Source organism: Lampris incognitus, chromosome 7, assembly GCF_029633865.1.
Source record: "Lampris incognitus isolate fLamInc1 chromosome 7, fLamInc1.hap2, whole genome shotgun sequence".
In the NCBI taxonomy this organism is placed as follows: domain Eukaryota; kingdom Metazoa; phylum Chordata; class Actinopteri; order Lampriformes; family Lampridae; genus Lampris; species Lampris incognitus.
This window is the reverse complement of record NC_079217.1, coordinates 7047787-7067085: the sequence shown is the minus strand read 5'-3', so window position 1 is coordinate 7067085 and position 19299 is coordinate 7047787. Positions and strand designations below refer to the sequence as shown.

Genomic DNA, 19299 nt, shown 5'->3' with positions numbered 1-19299 from the left:
TGATGATTAATGTCCACGTGTTCCCTTCCGCCGGGGAAGATTGGACGCAAATATGAAAATAATGGAAAAAATGGAGCTCTAACTGTTGTGTAATCGCACGTAGCCTCGGCCCCAATTGACTTGAAAATGGTTATAATCAGGAGTGTGGAACATGTTAAAAAAATAATGAAATTACTTCATGCAAACCACCACGCAACACAACACAACACAACACAACACAACACAACACAACACAACACAACACACACGCCGACCGCACCCTGTCTCCAAGCTGCAAGACTTAGTTTATTGTCATTTTCACTCGGTACCTGCGCACATACATAAAAACAAAATGCCGTTTCCCCCAGCCCACGGCAGTGCAACAGACAAGATAAAAGCACACATCCAGAAATTCCCCAAAAACGACACCGCTAAAAACATAAAAACAGAGAGAACAAAACAAAAACGCACAAACAATTAACAACACCGGCCATTACAGTGCCATTTCACTTTAAACGTTGACAGCTGGTGTCAGTCAATGAGGGACCAGCACTGATTGGGGGGGGGGGGGGGGGTTAGAGGGTAGGTGGATGGGCATGACCACGGGGGGAGGGGCAGTTTGTTGATAATCCTGACTGCTTGTGGGTAGGAGCTATTTAGCATCCTGCAGGATGTAGCACAGATGCTCCTGCACCTCTTCCCAGACGGCAGGAGGCAGAACAGGTTGTGAGAAGCAGTGCTACATACTGCCGGTGTGTGAGCCAAGCACTGGTAATCCAAGAGAAATTTGCAAAAAAAAATTTTTTTTTTGGATCCCCCACCCCCCCCTTTTCTCCCCGATTGTATCCGGCCAATTACCCCACTCTTCCGAGCCGTCCCCGTCTCTGCTCCACCCCCTCTGCCGATCCGGGGAGGGCTGCAGACTACCACATGCCTCCTCCCATACATGTGGAGTCACCAGCCGCTTCTTTTCACCTGACAGTGAGGAGTTTCACCAGGGGGACGTAGCGCCTGGGAGGATCAAGCTATCCCCCCCCAGTTCCCCCTCCCACCTGACCAGGCGCCTCAACCAGAGGAGGCGCTAGTGCAGCGACCGGGACACATACTCACATCCGGCTTCCCACCCACAGACACGGCCAATTGTGTCTGTTGTGTCTGTAGGGATGCCCGACCAAGCCGGAGGTAACAAGGGGACTTGAACCAGCGATCCCCGTGTTGGAAGGCAATGGAATAGACCACCACGCCACCTGGACGCCCCCGGAAATTTGCAAATTTATATCAATTTTCCCAAAATAACAGCAATGAACAGAGCTTGAACTGAAAGAAGCTTCATAAAGCCACAGTGTAAGTTTAAGGGTCAGGATTGGGTATTTTTGCTTGATACTGCCTTTGTATAAACTAGTGGTTTACTGGGCTTACCGCATTACACATAATAAAAGCCAGATTACAAAGAATTAATATTAAAACTGGGAAAAAGACAGTGAAAAACTAATATAAATTATTGGGAAGACTCTTAAAAATGATCATTACGGACCTTGAAGCTTACGAAGAAAACTGCAAATGCTTCGTCTCGCTTAAATGCACACCAGACTGAGAGGTTGTAGGAAGCCATTCAAAGTGGAAGACTGGGGCGTCCGGGTGGCACAGCGGTCTATTCCGTTGCCTACCAACATGCGGATCTCCGGCTTGGTCGGGCGTCCCTACAGACACAATTGGCCGTGTCTGCGGGTGGGAAGCTGGATGTGGGTATGTGTCCTGGTCGCAGCACTAGCGCCTCCTCTGGTCGGTTGGGGCACCTGTTCAGGGGGGGGGGGAACTGGGGGGAATAGCGTGATCCTCCCACGCGCTACGTCCCCCTGGCGAAACTCCTCACTGTCAGGTGAAAAGAAGCAGCTGGCGACACCACATGCATGGGAGGAGGCATGTGGGAGTCTGCAGCCCTCCCCGGATCGGCAGAGGGGGTGAAGCAACAACCGGGACGGCTCGGAAGAGTGGGGTAATTGGCCAGGTACAATTGGGAGAAAAAATGGGAAAAAAATCAAAGAAAAAAGTATAGCAACACAGGAAATTAACTGACTAAATTGACAAAATTGAGATTTAGGGCGATACAGAAGTACATCTGACCCGACAGGAAGTTATCTGTAGCATCCACGCTAGTCTGGGCAAAGACGTGTGTTAAATAACATATAACATGAAAAGCACCGCAGTCCTTTTCCTTTGCAACTATGCAAAAGCCGTAGTTTGTTAAGATTACTATTGTACCCAAGATGCTGTAAATACACAAACTAACAATAATATAAACTAACTAAACTATTATAAACCAAACTAACTAACTAATATAAACTTATATAAACTAACAATATTGTGAAGGATAGAAGACCATGTGAATATGAGTATAGAAGAATATAAGACTATAGCACTTTGTAACCTTGTTTAAAAAAATGCTTATACAAATACATTTTTATCATCATTATTATTATTATCATCGTCATTATGCACAAAGCTAACGTATGAGATGCCACTATGGAAAAAGAAGGTGGGTAAAATATAAGAAAACAGAGGCAGAATGGGAAACAGCAGTGGTTAGGCTGAGGATTTATCTGTCCATATGGTGGATGTTTGAAAAAAAAAATCCAGAATTTTATATTTCAATGCCTTACTCCTCCTCCTCTTCCTCCTGCTGATACTACTAGTACTACTACTACTGATAATAATAATAACAACAGCGGTGACATTAATAATAATAAACCAATAGATATCAGCACATTAACAGGTTGACCTGCTTGCTTGTTGATGAATGTAAGGTCACACCAAATGCAGTGAAATGTTCTATTTTTTGACTAGGATTGTGTCCTCGGGGGTGTTCAGCGATGGCCGAAGATTAATTTTGTTTGACTGGCTGGATCTCATTTATTTTCAAACACTCGTCTGGCTTCAGACTAGATCCAAGTGAGGTGTCACAACTTGTGACATGTCCTTGGTTGTCATCGTCCACCATAAGCGCTTAAATCACGCTGGTCTGACAGGTGGACGGGCTTTTCTACTTTAATAAAAGAATAAATAAATCTGACGTGTCCTTACAAAATGTTTCTTTGTGTTTCAACATAAACAGGCCTGTAAAGAGCTGAATAAAATCCACGAGTGAGAGTTTACAAATGGGACTGGTTTGGATAATGTGTCATTTGGGAATGACTCAAGTCACGCCCGTTCGTGATAGAAACCCAGCTGATTGCGTCGCCAAGAATCAAATGTCTGCAATGTAGTCAGGCGTGCATAAAGTATTAAGCAAATCAGACGCTAACGTGGCGTCTCTGTCTCTTGCAAATGAACGAGGGAAGCTACTGCGATGGCTTCTCTGTGCAGCGCGAGGCTCGTGTGCACGGCGTGCTCCCCGTCAGTTCAGATAAAGACTGGATTCAAACAGAACGCCTGTGCCCGGTATGTCACATGATTACCTCAATCTATAGTTAACTCCAATCCATTCAATGTCTCTTAATTGTGGTGTGAGTTGATATTGTGGACTGCACTGGAAGCGAGTCAGCAGATTAGCGAAGACACACTACAGACTATTCTGCCAGCAACAGGAACGCTGTGATCCGAAGTGGAAATCTCGCCGTAGCTTAAGCGATAATGTTTTCCATCAATTTGCTCCCTGTGCAACATGGGGAGGCTGCTCTGGGCAAGGAGCTACCGGGAGATGGCCACCAAATGGCTGTTTAAGATTAGCCGCTGTGGAAAATTGCTACCATGCCGCAGGGAGATAAACATAAACTTAAATGGTCTGACGTCTGACAGGGGCTCGTGTCGAGTGCTATGAATGCATATGCTAGGTGCGTGAACAAGTGTGCGAGGTCTGTGGGGATTAGGGCGGCCCCGGTACTAACGCCCGGGACAAACTATCAAAGGTTCGATGGGAGGACACGCTGAATACATAAAGAAACTTTACCACCCATCTTAGCCGGAGGACGAGCCGAGATGATGGAGTGTAACTTTAGGATTCACTGGGGGTCCGTGGCTGCTTCGCAAACAATCGGTGCACAGCCTGACAGGAAGGGAGGGATAGTATTACATCTGAACCGTCTCTATTTCTCATCTTGATGCATGCTCGCCATCTTACCACGCTGCCACGGCAACATTCTCGAGTCCTCTGTGACTAGTACACATGGCCTTTGAAACTCTAGTTGATGGTCACGCCCATATTTACATATGAAACTGGTTGTTGGTTTCGGTCGCTAGGCAACTGTATTGTACTGTATTGATTATAAGGGGTGGGGGATACCTGCAGTCAAGTTTGGACTGAAGACGTCACTTAGCTGAGCGATGAAACGTATCTGTCAGTAAACACTGTATCCAGATGAACTGATCCCACCTTCGTTGACACTCTGTTTCTTGTCTCTTATTTAATTAGGAAATCATCCAGGGTGTCTCCCCACCTGCCGCCCAGTAGCTGCTGGGATAGGCTCCAGCATCCCCGCGACCCTGAGAGCAGGATAAGCGGTTTGGATACTGGATGGATGGATAAATAAGCCGCTGAACAGAACTGCAGTAAAAAAAAAGAAAAGAAAAAGCTATCGTTGGTCGTATTAAATCAAGCGCAAATTAAGCTTGAGGAATTTGGACAACAGATCATTTGCAGGATTGAACCAGACATGCCGGCTTTGTTCCCTTTCATTAAGTAAGACGGAGCATTTTAATTCAACGTCCTGCTCTTCAGGTGGGTTTCATAGATGCTACATGCCCCCATAGCGGCTGCTGCTCAATTCAAACAAGATGTTTGGGAATAAAAAAAAGAAAGAGAAGAAGAAGTAATTGTACACAACACCGCCGCCTTGGATTTGATTGAATCCTCACAGCAGATTGTAACACCAAGTCTTGGATTTACGGCGGATCGCAGACAGCTATGACAAATTTAAAAGTCAACTGCCAAGTGCTCCGCCTACAGCTGGCTTTCTGTTTTCAATTACGCTGGTCATCATGGTAAACTGTCAGCTTTATCTCGCCTCGCGGGCTCGCTTCACTAATAACGCGAGGGGAACAATGCAACCTTTCTCGAACCTAATTGGATTTAAAGGGAATGGATATATACTGCTCACTAATTGGATATATTGTTCACTAATAAACAGGAAACATCAAAACAACAGATCCTGGCCCCGTTCCCCAGTGAAGATCCCTCGTCCAGGTAAAGACTATCCCCCGGGTGTGGCGCTACGAAGGTGCGCTTGCTGCGTGCCGTTGTTCAAGAGCCTCTCGGAGCCGGAGATGAGAGTTGCACTGAGTCCTGAACACGACTCGGGTGGGCGGCCTTATTCCCGCTCTGGGCACGGACTCGGCTTTCCGACACTGACCGGAGGCGGTCGCTAACTGCCGTCGTTTTAAGAGAGTCTTAAGGGGAGACGCTTTCGAGAAACGCCCCGTGAACTTACGGGGCTTCGCAGGATGGATGTTATGATCGTCTTAATCCGGAGTTGCTTTTGGCAGAGAGGCCCTGGTCTTCGGAAACAAACATTTTATTTTCTGCGAGTACGGTGGCAGAAATTGACACCTAGAAAATAACACAAGATGCCTGATTCTGAAAACAGGATAAGTGATATATAAATACATTATTATTATTATCCATCCATCCATTATCCAAACCGCTTATCCTGCTCTTAGGGTTGCGGGGATGCTGCAGCCTATCCCAGCAGTCACTGGGTGGCAGGTGGGGAGACCCAATACAGGGTACCAGGCGAAACAGGATGACCTCCAAGGTTGGACTACCCCGGGGCTCGAACCTAGGACCTTCTTGCCTTGAGACGACTGCGCTAACCACTGCGCCGCCTATTATTATCATCATCATCATCACTATTATTATCATTATTATTAATTAGCATTATTATTATAAATACACATGAACATCAAACCTGAATGTGGCTGGGATAGTTACTAAGATTATATTTCTTTAATCTACCCCACACACCAACCTGACCCCTGGTCTAGAGCAGAACAGCAACCTGCTCCTTGCCATTATTATGCTTTAATTTAGCTCCTCCGCTCATGCCACTTGTCCATAAAACCAAATCCAGGCACTGCGCTGCCAGAGCCACTTATAACAGCTCTGCTTCATGTGCAGCTCCTCCTCCTCCTCCTCACTCCCCTCTACCCACAAGCCAATGCAAATTACAGTAACAGCTTGGACGTGAGTATACTCTCAAGTGCCGGGAGCCGGGCTCCATGGTGAGGCATGCAGACAGATGGAAGCAGAGACTTCTGCCAGGCCACTTCGGAGGCTCCCACTCCTTCTCCGCCGCCCTAGACAATGGAAGAGTGATGGCTCACAACCAGCTTTTCGTCTGCCACTATCATGTGGTGTGCTCCCGTACCCGCTATGTGGTAATTGATACGAGGGGACAGTTGGGCGTTGCTCACATCAGTGTTCATATGGACGCGGATGCTGTTCGCAGTATAACTGGTCCCACACCAAGCAGAACCAGAACCAAAAAGAACCCAGAAGACGTAGATGCTTTCACTTGAGCTGAGGCGCACATTTTAAATAACAATGTACATGTAAACAACCTCTTCGTTCGAAGGAATACCTTGATCTAATACAAAAAAGAATATTTTTCAAAGCTCGCAAAACACAGTAAACCCAGGGCTTATCTGTTGTGTAGGTACAGCACACAGATAAACATGCGTTCTCGTACCTTAATCTGCTGCTCCCTTGATCGCACACAGTTCTGTCTATATTACAGTATTATCAGCTGTTTCCTGCGTTAGCATCTCCTGTCCCGGGAGAAACAGGACAAAGTGGTTGTTTCCACGGTGTCGTTTGTGCTGCCCCCTTGGTGTAAAGCATGACAGAGAAAGGACTGATAAATACAAGAAGACGGTGTCCATTTTTGTATAGGAAACACTATCACAGAAAAAGAAGGCTATTTCCCTGTCAAAGTTCAGATATTCTCTATATGCCCAAATTCAACAAACATCCATCCATCCATCCATCCACCCATTCATCATCCATCCAACCATCAATCAGATTTCTCTTACTCATCTTAGAGAAAGGTTGTTTTTTGTTGCTGTTTTGTTTTTGTTTTTTTGGGGATCCCCCCCCCCTTTCTCCCCAATTGTACCTGGCCAATTATCCCACTCTTCCGAGCCGCCCAGTCGCTGCTCCACCCCCTCTGCCAATCCGGGGACGGCTGCAGACTACCACATGCCTCCTCCCATACATGTGGAGTTGCCAGCTGCTTCTTTTCACCTGACAGTGAGGAGTTTCACCAGGGGGATGTAGCACGTGGGAGGATCACGCTATCCCCCCCCCCCCCAACCAGGTGCCCCGACCGACCAGAGGAGGCACTAGTGCAGCAACCAAGACACATACCCACATACCCACATCCGGCTTCCCATCTGCAGACACGACCAATTGTGTCTGTAGGGACGCCCGACCAAGCCGGAGGTAACACAGGGATTCAAACCGGCGATCTCCGTGTTGGTAGGCAACGGAATAGACCACTACGCCACCCGGACACCCTTGGGAAAAGGCTGTTAACGTGCACTAATTGGGCTATTTTTAGCAATAGCAGTCAAACAAGTCAATTTCTTAACTCGACATACTTCTTCCATAATTATGCTTAATGTGGTACATGGTACATATACTATGGTATGTACATGGTACGTATATGGCACGTATATGGTATGTATACGACACACATATGGAACGTATATGGTATGTACATTGTATGTGTATGGTACGTATACGGCATGAATATGGTGCGTATATGGTATGTATATGGCACATATATGGTATGCATATGGTACATATATGGCTGTGTTTCCACTGTGCAATTTGCATCTGAGGAAGCCGAAGCCATATGCATCTCAAAGGAGGTGGAACAACACAACAACACAAGAAAACAAACGGTACAAAAAGAAATAAAGGTGTATGAGGAGGTTAGTGGACTGAGTCAGAAAGGACTGTTGCAGTGACTCAATTCTGCATGTGGTTTTAGACCCCGTGGGGTCTAAAACCAACAGAAATAAAAAGATATTGAGGATTTTTTTTTTTGAGCGTGAGAAAGAAAAACACCACAACGTCAAACGCAACCCCTCCGGAGCAACACATATTTGGTGTCTGACGTGTGTGCATGAGGCTATGTGGGTGCGTTTGATTTAGGATGGAGAAAGACAGCACCACCGCCGACTGTGAAACACAGCTGGTTGTGTGTGGCATGAAACGCTCGCCGTTCTGAGTTTGGAGGGGGAGCGCTCGTTCACTCGCCGTTTGTCTTTATTAAATATTTACTCTCTTGCCTCACATACTTCTCTACTTTGTTTACATTTTAGGAAAATTGACGCTTCAGGCTCCAAAGACCTTCGTCAGCATGACGGGGAAAGACGGCATGGAGAACATGAAGACACGTACATCTGAGAGTCCAAACGCCCTTCGAGAAACGCACGTCCGTGTGTTCTCCGAGCTCGCCTGAGCACAAATCTGAAGAAACTCTCAAAATCGATCAAACCAGATGGCTGAAAAGAGGGCCCTCTCTTACCGCACTAAACTTATTCATCAGACTATCAGACTTAAACGGGTTACGGCGGGACTCACGATTAAGATACTTTCACTGCACCCGAAAAAATAGAATCCATTACACGCTGGCTAATTCGCATAATCCCCAGGATTCAGTCATACGGACAACCGCAGGGCTAAATATTGTGGACGATAAGAGGAATCGATGACAGAGATTGGGCCCCGAGATAGCGCCTTGGGAGGGCTGATATGAAAAAGAAAAAAAAAAGCCCAAGTAAACCCCGAGCTGTTATTCAACACTGCCTCCGATACTTAGTATTCCAGGAAACGTCGCGTGAGCCACTCCGATTACTTGGACGGGAGCAGCAGACTGCAGAGTAACAAGGCGGGTGAGGAGAGCGGCATGCACAATACCGCCATTGGCATTTTCGACATTTGTGGAGTACTGGCTTGACCCCCCCCCCTCCGCTACCACCTACCCAACCACCCACCACCTCCCAAAGTCCCCCACCTCCCGGTGCCCGATTCGAACATGTGTTTACCACCTGCCCGTGGCACACTCCTGACTCAGATTTATGTACATGGAAATTCGGCGAGCACAGAAATAGACCGGTGGGGAATCCGGCTGTTATGCATTTTGCCTGTCTTGCGCCTGACAGCCCAGGTTAAACTGCATTCAGAAGAACGGCCGGGCCCTGAGATATCAAGAGGATGCAAATGGACGTAGAGCCGCTCGACGTTCACCCCTGAGCAGATCGAACAGGACCAATTGAAACACCGATCCGAATGTCCCAGAGTTGACTAATATATATATATATATATATATATATATATATATATAAAATGAGATTTGCAAGATGCTTTGTCACTGCAGACTGTCCTCGTTAAGCCAAATGAAGGATGGGAAGGGGAGGAGGAACAGTGGAGGGAACAGCACCGAGGCTCAACACCGTAGCACACGCTGGCTAATTAGCGATGCACTACCGCTCCTTTGAATGAGGCGGTGGGTGGGGAGGGTAGGGGTATTGTGCGTCTTTGTTCTTCTTAGCATTCTGTGGTATCCCGCGCTGCAGGCTCCACAGGGGTGCTGACCACAGAGAGCCAGAGATACCCAGACCGCACCACGGGCCCGCTGAGCCCCTCAGGGAACCCACCCCCCCCTTTTTTTTCCTTTTTTTTTTACAGTTTTGCTCATTAATTTCCTCCAAGAGGACTGGATAAGGTTTATCTTATCCTGTCTTGTGTCTTATCTTATCTTAAAACAATGCTGTCAGCACAGCATTTAACCGCAACCACACAATGGATCATCATTAATCTTACTCTGTAGAAAGCTGGGGCATTTTCAGGCTGTGCTGCAGGTCCGAGTCCAAGAGCAGCAGACAGATGTCAAGTGGGGAGGGGCAGTACAGACAGAGATAACATGACCCGTGAGGGACTGCTTTCTGAAGACTGTACAGACCGTTCATGTCTTTCTGTCTTGTGTACCACACTTTGATTAATATTTTATTTATTTCATAACATATGATGGACAGATAAAACTGAACATTTCCATCCATCCATTATCCGAACCGCTTATCCTGCTCTCAGGGTCGCAGGGATGCTGGAGCCTATCCCAGCAGTCATTGGGCGGCAGGTGGGGAGACACCCTGCAATGGCCGCCAGGCCATCACACAGGGCCAACAGACACACACATTCACACCTAGGGACAATTTAGTACGGCCGAGTCACCTGACCTACGTATCTTTGGACTGTGGGAGGAAACTGGAGCCCCCGGAGGAAACCCATGCAGACACGGGGAGAACATGCAAACTTCACACAAGAGGACGACCCGGGATGACCCATCAAGGTTGGACTACCCCAGGGCTCAAACCCAGGACCTTCTTGCTGTGAGGCGACCGCGCTAACCACTGCGCCGCAAAACTGAACATGTGCCACTGCTATCTGGTCATCATTTTGAAGAGTGCAGCCTGATGGGCCATTTCAGTGGGATTACAGCTGCAGTCAGTCGAGAGCCTGTAGCTGTATCCCTGTTTTATTTCTGTTTTTGAGACTACTAGTGATCTATACAGTACAGCACATCTTCAATAAGCCGCCGCCAACACAATCCCCCCCCCCCCCGGTTAGAGCCCCCGTAACACAAGACGAAGAAGAGCTGCAAACCACACTCACCAGATATCAAGCCCCAGTCTCCATCATGGATATCACATCAGCATCCTGTTCAGCTGGCAGTCGGATCTCTGGCTGGGAGACTCCCACACTGGCATCAGAGGAAAACACCACCTAGAGGCCTGGAGAGACACATTCAGCAATTCTGTTAGAATTAGGCCAGCGTAACTGAGACTAATACACAAACTTATATTACCTAACCAACTGGAAATGGGGTTATCCAAATATTGCCACCCAGATGATACTCTCAGTATGGGGGGGGGGGGGGTGCACAAGAGAAGCGGTGCCACACAATGTCGCACGCACAACTCGCTCACTTTTTTCCACTCGGCAGAAGTGAGTGTGATAATCACCGATCTGATTACCAAATTAGTCAACAATGGAAAAGAAGCTTAAACAGCAGGGAAGACACCCGAGTAACACAGAGCTGAAGATACCATGACAGAGAAAGTGTGTCCTGCCATTAACATTTCATGGCATCGCTGTAGCCTAAGTTGAACATGGAATTGAGATGGGAATTATGAAAAATTGATACTCTTTTGACAGTAGCACCGAGACTGGAAGACCCCAGCCACCGCTAGGAGGTTAAGTTTCATTACTGGGATCAGACAGCAATTAAAACTTCCCAGTTGCTACCACATATTTATTCCCTTGGTCGTGTGTGTGTGTGTGTGCAGCTAATTTCACAAACTAATACCCCTATCAGCCTAACAGTTTTTGTGCACAGTTATGAGCGTGTGAGGAAGAACCTCTTTGGTTGTGGTGATTAAAAACCTTCGAAAAACGTTTGTTCTCGCTACCGCCGCTCCCTCTCCCCATTCACTCTCCAGCCCGCTCGACCATCGCTGCTCTCCGTTGCCGCCCGCTCCGAGTCAACCATGTGCCGCATGCGTGCCTCACGTCTATGGTTGCGTCAGATCGGGCAACGATACCGTCAAACCCAAAGCCGAATGTATTGGGGTACGAGTCTTGAAAGTAAACGATACTACTACTATGGCACAGAAGTGCCATAGTATCCAATATTGAAACGCCACTATAAAAATACAGTTTCAAGAGTAGGATTACCGTATTTCCCAGACTGTAAGTTGCTGTTTTCTACTCATCTAGCTGGTCCTGGGATTTATATTCCAAAATCAAGAATCAGGAACACTTTGTCATTTCACTTCATGCACTTGCATACATGAAATGAAACGAAATGCCTTTTCCGCCAGCCCACAGCCGCACAGCACAAAGACAAAAACACATGCAAAAACTACAAGAACACACATATTCAAACTAACACACATCAAAACTAAAAAAAAAGAAATCACTGTCCAAGGAAATGAATGCCAGCCAGGATGACTGTCGGAACCGCCGGCCTGCATGGGCTAGCAGTTAGCTTAGCCCTCCCCGCCTCCGCGTCCTGTCAGACCGCCCTCGGCGTTTCCTCCTCGGGTGCAGCTCCAGGCAGGGGCCGTGGTCCCCGGGCCCATCGGACGAAGCGGACCGAGCTCTCCCAGCCGATCCAGCACCAGCTCTCCCAGCCAGACACCTTCGACACACCTCTCCGCACGACGACATCAAAACACCACGGTCAACGCCGGGTGAGGCCGCTGCCAGACTGCCCTCGGTTTTATCGGAACCGCCGGTCTGCATGGGCTAGCAGTTAGCTTAGCCTGCCCCGCTCTCCCAGACATTTCAGCTCTCCCAGCCATCATACGAAGACAAAGCTTAGACGCAGACGTGGACAAAGACACTGCATGGACGGTACTGGGTGAGGCTGCTGCAAAGGCGAATTCGTGCAGCCATCTTCCCACACCGGAAGCGGAAAATATCATACAATGACTTTTATACAATGTAATTTTGCTAGACAAATACACTGCATTTCATCTAAGGCCACTAGACGGCACTGTTCAGTCTTGTGACTCAATTGAAAATACTGTATCACCATATAAATGCCACTTAGACACACCTAAGTGATTTATATTTGTTTGTTTTTTTTTTCTTTGAAAAACAACGTGCGTTATGCTGAGTGCGACTTATACCCCAGTGCAATTTGTAGTCGGGGAAATACAGTCCCAGCTGGAAATCATCTTCAGTAGCTACAATAAAAAATGTTTTCTTACGGTTGTTATGTGAATGAAAGTCAATCAGCAGAGCAGCCGTTCACCTTCATTCCCGTTATATCATGAAAACTGCGACGGTTAAACACATTTGAAGTCTTTTAATCACTTTTAATCGGAGTTTTGAGATTATGATAGCCTGATCTCTGTCATTTCATATTACACTTGGTCGCATTCATGCAACGGTCCGCCAAGGAGGCTGACAGGAGAAACATTTTTATTAGGTAGTTTTTTTTAGCTTGAGCACTGCATTTAAAAAAAAAAAAATCATGTTTCTTGTTAAATCGACTAGGGCGCTGCGCAAAAGTGTTATAATGATAATAATAATAAACTATTTTTAAAGCACTAGTCTAAATGGCAAGAAAATCACTGGTTTTCTGTCCGTGTGTTTAATGACATGTTTTTTTCAAAATGTCTCCCTCTTTTTCTTGTTAAATGTTGTGTGAAAATGCCCTGTTCTTAAGTGACGCTATGCAGCCACACCTAAGCTGGTTGGGGAGCTTGAAGACCACCATGTGACTTCTTTTCATCAGCAGCTTTCTGCTGGGGTATGTTAACATATAACCCCCCCCCCCCCCAACACAGACACACACACCCAACTGCACAGGCGCCCCACAACCTGTGGGGGTTGCTAGTTGCAACGCACCTGTAACGTAAATGTGATGCCCTTATAAGGCCATCCAACCCTGTTGCAGTCCAATATCAAAAATGCATAGAGGTTTCAAATGATTGCCTTAACTATGTCCAACGCTAATATTGACTTTTTTTCCTGCTTTTGAGGATGGATGGATGGATTTGCATTTATATAGTGCTTTTCTAGGTGATTGCTGTTTTACGTATTTCTTGACTTATGAATTCCAAGTGGCGACCACCATCGCCATCCGTGGTGATGGTGGTCGCCACTTGGATGCTGCTGGCCATTCCCCTCATCACATTTTTTTTTTTATTTAACATGATGATGCTGGTCACGTGGCTCGGGTCCTGGACTGTTCCGATGGCGTCTGGACACTGCTTGGCATCCTGTGCATCATATTCTTCATACATTTTATAAGTCCATTATAATTTTGTTTATCTTCTCTCAATGTTGTATTGTGTAAATTGCGTAAACACAACATCTATTGCACGCTGTCCGTCTTGGGAGAGAGATCCCTCCTCTGTTGCTCTCCCGGAGGTTTCTTCCTATTTTTTTCTCCCGGTTAAAGGTTTTTTTTTTAGGGAGTTGTTCCTTATTCGATGAGAGGGTCTAAGGACAGGATGTTGTGTTGCTGTTAAGCCCACAGGGGCAAATTTGTAATTTGTGATATTGGGCTACACAAATAAAATTGATTTGATTTGACTGACTGGGGTAGATTTTGATCAGTTTTTAAGCTGAATTAAGAAATCACCTGGGACGGTTACCTTAGCATAAGCTGCATTTGCCCCTAACAGCTACAAATTGACAAATACATTTGAAATAAAAGGAATAAGAAAAACAACCCGTTACAATGAAACCTCTTTAAGAGCAATATCAAAAATCAACAACTAATTACGCAAAGTATTTACAAGAATAGTTACAATTCGTCGATTTTGTAAAAAGGACAAGAGGAGAAAGGATGGTGCTTACAAGCCCGGAAATGACAACATTTCTGAGGTCTTATTTTGGAACACATTTCCCTATACCAGCGCCTGGCCCGGGAATGTGGATAATTGTGCTCGCTGGGACGCCCGACCAAGCTGGAGGCAACATCTGGGCTCAGTCTGTGAACCTCACAGCAGTGTTTCCCAACCTAGTCCTCAGGTACCCTGCAGACTCTCACTGTGGCACTTTATAACCGGGCCTGCTTCGGCTTACTCAACCAATCAGCACCTAATCAGATTTGGCATACCTGACATGATTAAATGCAATTTAATATGACTGGTTGAGTAACCACAAGCAGGGTGCCCTTTAATGGAAGCTCACTGCCTTTGTGACACATACATCTGGACCTGATAAGAACACAGAGTTCACTCGCTGCAATTTACGATCGTCTGCTCAGGACTGCAAACAAGCTTCTAAAGGCTGTAAAGACGGCAGCAAAAATCACCGGCATGGAACCAACCGCCACAACTTCACAATATTTACACCACTCGCTGCAAAACCAAAGCCCAAAAACATCATTAAGGACACCAGCCACCTCGCTCATGTTCTGTCGTCACTCCTTCCATCTACTAAACGCTACCGGCGCATCAAATCACACATCGCCCGTCTCAGTAATAGTTTCTTTCCACCGGCTGTCAGCTTGCTGAACAGCTGACACATCCAATTGCACCTTACATTGTCGTCTTGTCATGTACTTCTCTATGTTGTGTATATAATGTATGAATTCTGTGTACATAGGCCACATAGGTCTGGTGTAGGGATGGTGTTCCCTGGTGTCCTTTGTATTAAGGTAGAGATTTATTCTATCTGTATTATCTTTTATAATAACTATCTTAATATATAATATATATATATATAATATTATATATAAATCAACCAAGTTGCATTTATATTATATATATGATATATATTCTATACACATACACACATTAAATACGTGTGTGTGTGTGTATATATATATATATAGATTGTTAGATAGATAGATAGATAGATAGATAGATAGATAGATAGATAGATAGATAGATAGATAGATAGATAGATAGATAGATAGATAGATAGATAGATAGATATCTGTGATGGCCTGGCGGCCTGCCCAGGGTGTCTCCCCGCCTGCCACCCAATGACTGATGGGATAGGCTCCAGCATCCCCGCGACCCAGAGAGCAGGATAAGCCGTTCAGATAGTGGTGGATATATACTATATAGTCATATGTATTCTAAATACATATGACAATAAATTCTAACCTGAACTTGAGGTTATTCTCATCTCTATCTTTTATTTCCCTTACATCCCTGAATATCCTTTCCATTAAAGGCAGACGAAAATTGAAACACTACAATTTTCTAACATCACTCATTTCTTCACTTGTAACGCCCGATGTCATTCTGTAACGTCTCTTTCTACTGAAAGTATGAAAGGTTGATTTCAGTTTCTCTTTTTCCAAAAGAACTCCTCCTCGTCCAGCTTCTCTAACCGCCTTCTTTCTTCTGATACTCATCATGTCATGACTGGGCTGGACGGGGGTATTCTGCACTGCGCCCAATGCATACTGGGATAGGCTGCAGCACCCCCCACTCCCCCACCTGAGCAGGATAGGTGGGTATAGAAAATGATGAACGGGTGGATGATGTAACGCGACCCACTCAGTTCATATAGCTTATCAGATCACATCGTCAAACTGTGAAACCCTGACAACCCTTACTGCCAACCCTTGCTTGTACCCGTCACTCAAAAGTCAGCTCATGAATGTTAATGGCGGCTGGACCGCTCGCAACCGAGACCAGCAGACCAGCAACCGAGAACAGCGATGGGTAACGGTATAACAAAAATAACACTGGTCATTCACAAATTAAAAAAAATCGTTGCTCAGAGAGGAACGTGCCAAGGTCACAAGAACTTGGTTTCCCGTTTTGTCTCTAAAAATTCAAAGCAGGCTCCACAACGTGCCGGAGCTCTGCCGGCAGCAGCGCGGCACGCCGTTCACGAGGGAGCGCCGCATCGCTCTCATCTGTCTCGCGGAGCCCTCATGCATGAGAACGGCGTTCTCCACTCAGGTTCTCAAAACGCCCTACGTCGATTTGTATTCACGGGAAGGCTTCGGGGGTTGTCACCTGCAGGTATTCATCCCCCAATCAAGAATTTATGACGCAAGCTTCTTCTTGGTGAAACGTCATTCCCGTCCTCTCGGACACATCTCCAGTCGTATCATGGCTGCCATGCTAACACTTCAGAGAAGGAGGGAGGGAGGAACAATAAAGGGCCACAATTTTCATAGTCTATAATTTCACAGTCCGCCGTACTGTGCATGTCAATGCCTTTATTTTATGCATGGCCTTCCTGCGGCTCTCTCCAACAGCGGCGGTAGCCTGTAATCTCTGACACGAGCGCTCCCGGGGATGTGCATAAAGTTGTAAATGTGTTTTTAACAAGACGTCCTTCAATTGTCCACAATGGCTTGACAACTACTTTTCCTCCTCCCCGGCTTTATCTCAGAGTTTCCAAACATCACACGATCACCTGGCCCAGTGTGATAACTCCTGGGTCAGCTCGGGAGGAGCGCATCTCCCCTGATCTCCAATACCGCCTCCCTCCATTGCATCAAACACGCTGCTTTACTATTCCATTTTCCTCTCCCCGCCACGGGATTTCACCTCGCTCTTCCCCCTCCAGCTCCTTATTTGAAGTGAAAAGATAAATAATTCTTCGGCGCCGGGGAACTTTGGCCGAAGGACACATCCTGTCAAGTCATTACCCGTCACCGTGATTCCTTCATATCCGCGGCAAGACAAAGACAGTTGTTGGCGAGGCAGTTGTTCTCCTGCGCCGCTGCCAGTCTGCATACTTGGCATGCTCGGCTATGACGACAAGGGGAGGCCGAGGCTTCGTATTTCCATCTCTCCGCCATTACGTTTCTGTCTGTCAGTCCCACCGAGAGGAGCAGAGGTACGTGACATGAAGACAGCGAGGCCGGTTGGGGTAGAGGGGCCACGTAGAGCGCTGCGATTGTAAAAAAGGGGGGAAAAAGAGGATAACCGCGCACGGTCTAACAAATATGCATCTTGATAATGAAAAGGCGATGACAGTAAACCAGCAGGTCCTTGCAGAAGAGGAGCCATAATGTGGGTAAACACATATTTTGCGTCCTTACGAAAGGCCCCTTGCTTGGGAACAGATCGCGTGTAGACAGACGAGAGTACGGTTTGGGAAGTTCGCCCGTGCCGTGAAAGCCTCGGACGCCGATCAGCTCCCGTTTCAGCCTTGGCAAAAAAGAAAATGGCAATGTGCTACGAGGGTGGCAGATCTTCCTTCACTGAGATGTGTCGCGTCGCTAAAGGAGCAAAAGAAGCCGCTGCAAACTCCCCCCCAGGGCATCTCATTACATCAGATCCTGCTGACCTCGTCTGGGTGGGGGGACATGCCTTGGAGCGCAAACCAATTACAGACTTTAGTGACGGCGTTCGTAGTGCAGGTAGTCTCCGTCCTCGAACCCCACGCGGAGGATGAGAACGGAGCAACGGCAACCGCTGAGCTGTCAGGCGAGCCGGGACCACGGCGTTTAGCCGGGGCCCCTGGGATATCGAAAATCGATTTCCCAACAGCTGAGCGAGGAAGTTTTAGTCAATGACTCAAAGGCTACGATTAACTTTGACTTGCCTTACAGGAGCAACGGTCTTATTTAGGATGTCATTTTTTTACCTCCATCCATCTCCCTCACTCCTCCCCTCCCTTCTTAAGTGCACTGATGAGCCAGCTTCAAACCAGGACGAGCTGCAAAGCTGCTGTAACGTGCTCGCGAAAGGACGTTCTCAAAGTCGTCCTGACTCAGCGGACAACAGCCGGCGCCATCTGACCAGGAACCACCGAGGACGCTGTCGGGTGCAGGGTAACCCGGTAGCCGTCACAACTTCGGAGTTCGGATCTCATCCTCGGCACAACAACATTCCTGCACAAAAATTATTCAATGGCAGCGAGTCTTTACAGTAATTCACATGTCGGAGCTCTGATTAATGATTTAATTTTGTGCACGCCACTGTATGTATACGCCACATGGCAAGATATCAATCACGACACATATTCATCGATTTTTGGCGGCACAGGTAGCAATCAAACTTTAATTACATGAAAAAAATAAATAAATAGTGCAGCATGTCCAATAATGCCCTGAATCCATCAGCGTATTGGAAAGATGTCGCTGAAATTAGACATTTGTTTGAAAAACTTCATTTATGCCCCTCTCATTTCCTGTTAACCCGCCATGCTGAACAGCCCTGACTCGCCGCTGTACATTTGATGTTCCCCCCCCCTTTTCTCCCCAATTGTATCCGACTAATTACCCCACTCTTCCGATCCCAATCTCTGCTCCACCCCCTCTGCCGATCCGGGGAGGGCTGCAGACTACCACATGCCCCCTCCGATAGCTGTGGAGTCGCCAGCCGCTTCTTTTCACCTGACAGTGAGGAGTTTCACCAGGGGGATGTAGCGTGTGGGAGGATCATGCTAGTCCCCTCCAGCCCACCCCAACAGGTGCCCCGACTGACCAGAGGAGGTGCTAATGCAGCGACCAGGACACAGACCCACATCCGGGTTCCCACACGAAGACACGGCCAATTGTGTCTGTAGGGACGCCCGACCAAGCCGGAGGCAACACAGGGACTCGAACCGGGTTCCCCGTGTTGGTAGGCAACGGAATCGACTGCTTCGCCACCCGGACGCCGCTCTGTACACGCTCATTGCTGGACCAAATTCTGGTCAGCTGAGGACACGGGGAACCGGCGCTAAACTGAAAAGATTTTTTTTTTTTTTTTTAGGCCAAGCAGCCATTTTGGTCTGAGCAGTTTGCGCTCCTTTACAACACCATCAGGATCTAATGAATACCACTTCCAGCGCGGCGTGACTGTAACGTAGCCCAGCTCTTCATCTGGAATCAGAGG

General features: G+C 47.1%; 1 protein-coding gene across 1 annotated transcript in view; it reads right to left on the bottom strand.

The window, feature by feature from the left end:
• The window catches only part of lrfn1 (leucine rich repeat and fibronectin type III domain containing 1), a 156065-nt gene that overhangs the window by 23668 nt on the left and 113098 nt on the right, over window positions 1-19299 (bottom strand). The window contains exon 3 of the mRNA XM_056283617.1: window positions 10652-10770. The gene's annotated coding sequence lies outside the window, so the exon portion shown is untranslated. The remainder of the gene's footprint in view (window positions 1-10651; window positions 10771-19299) is intronic.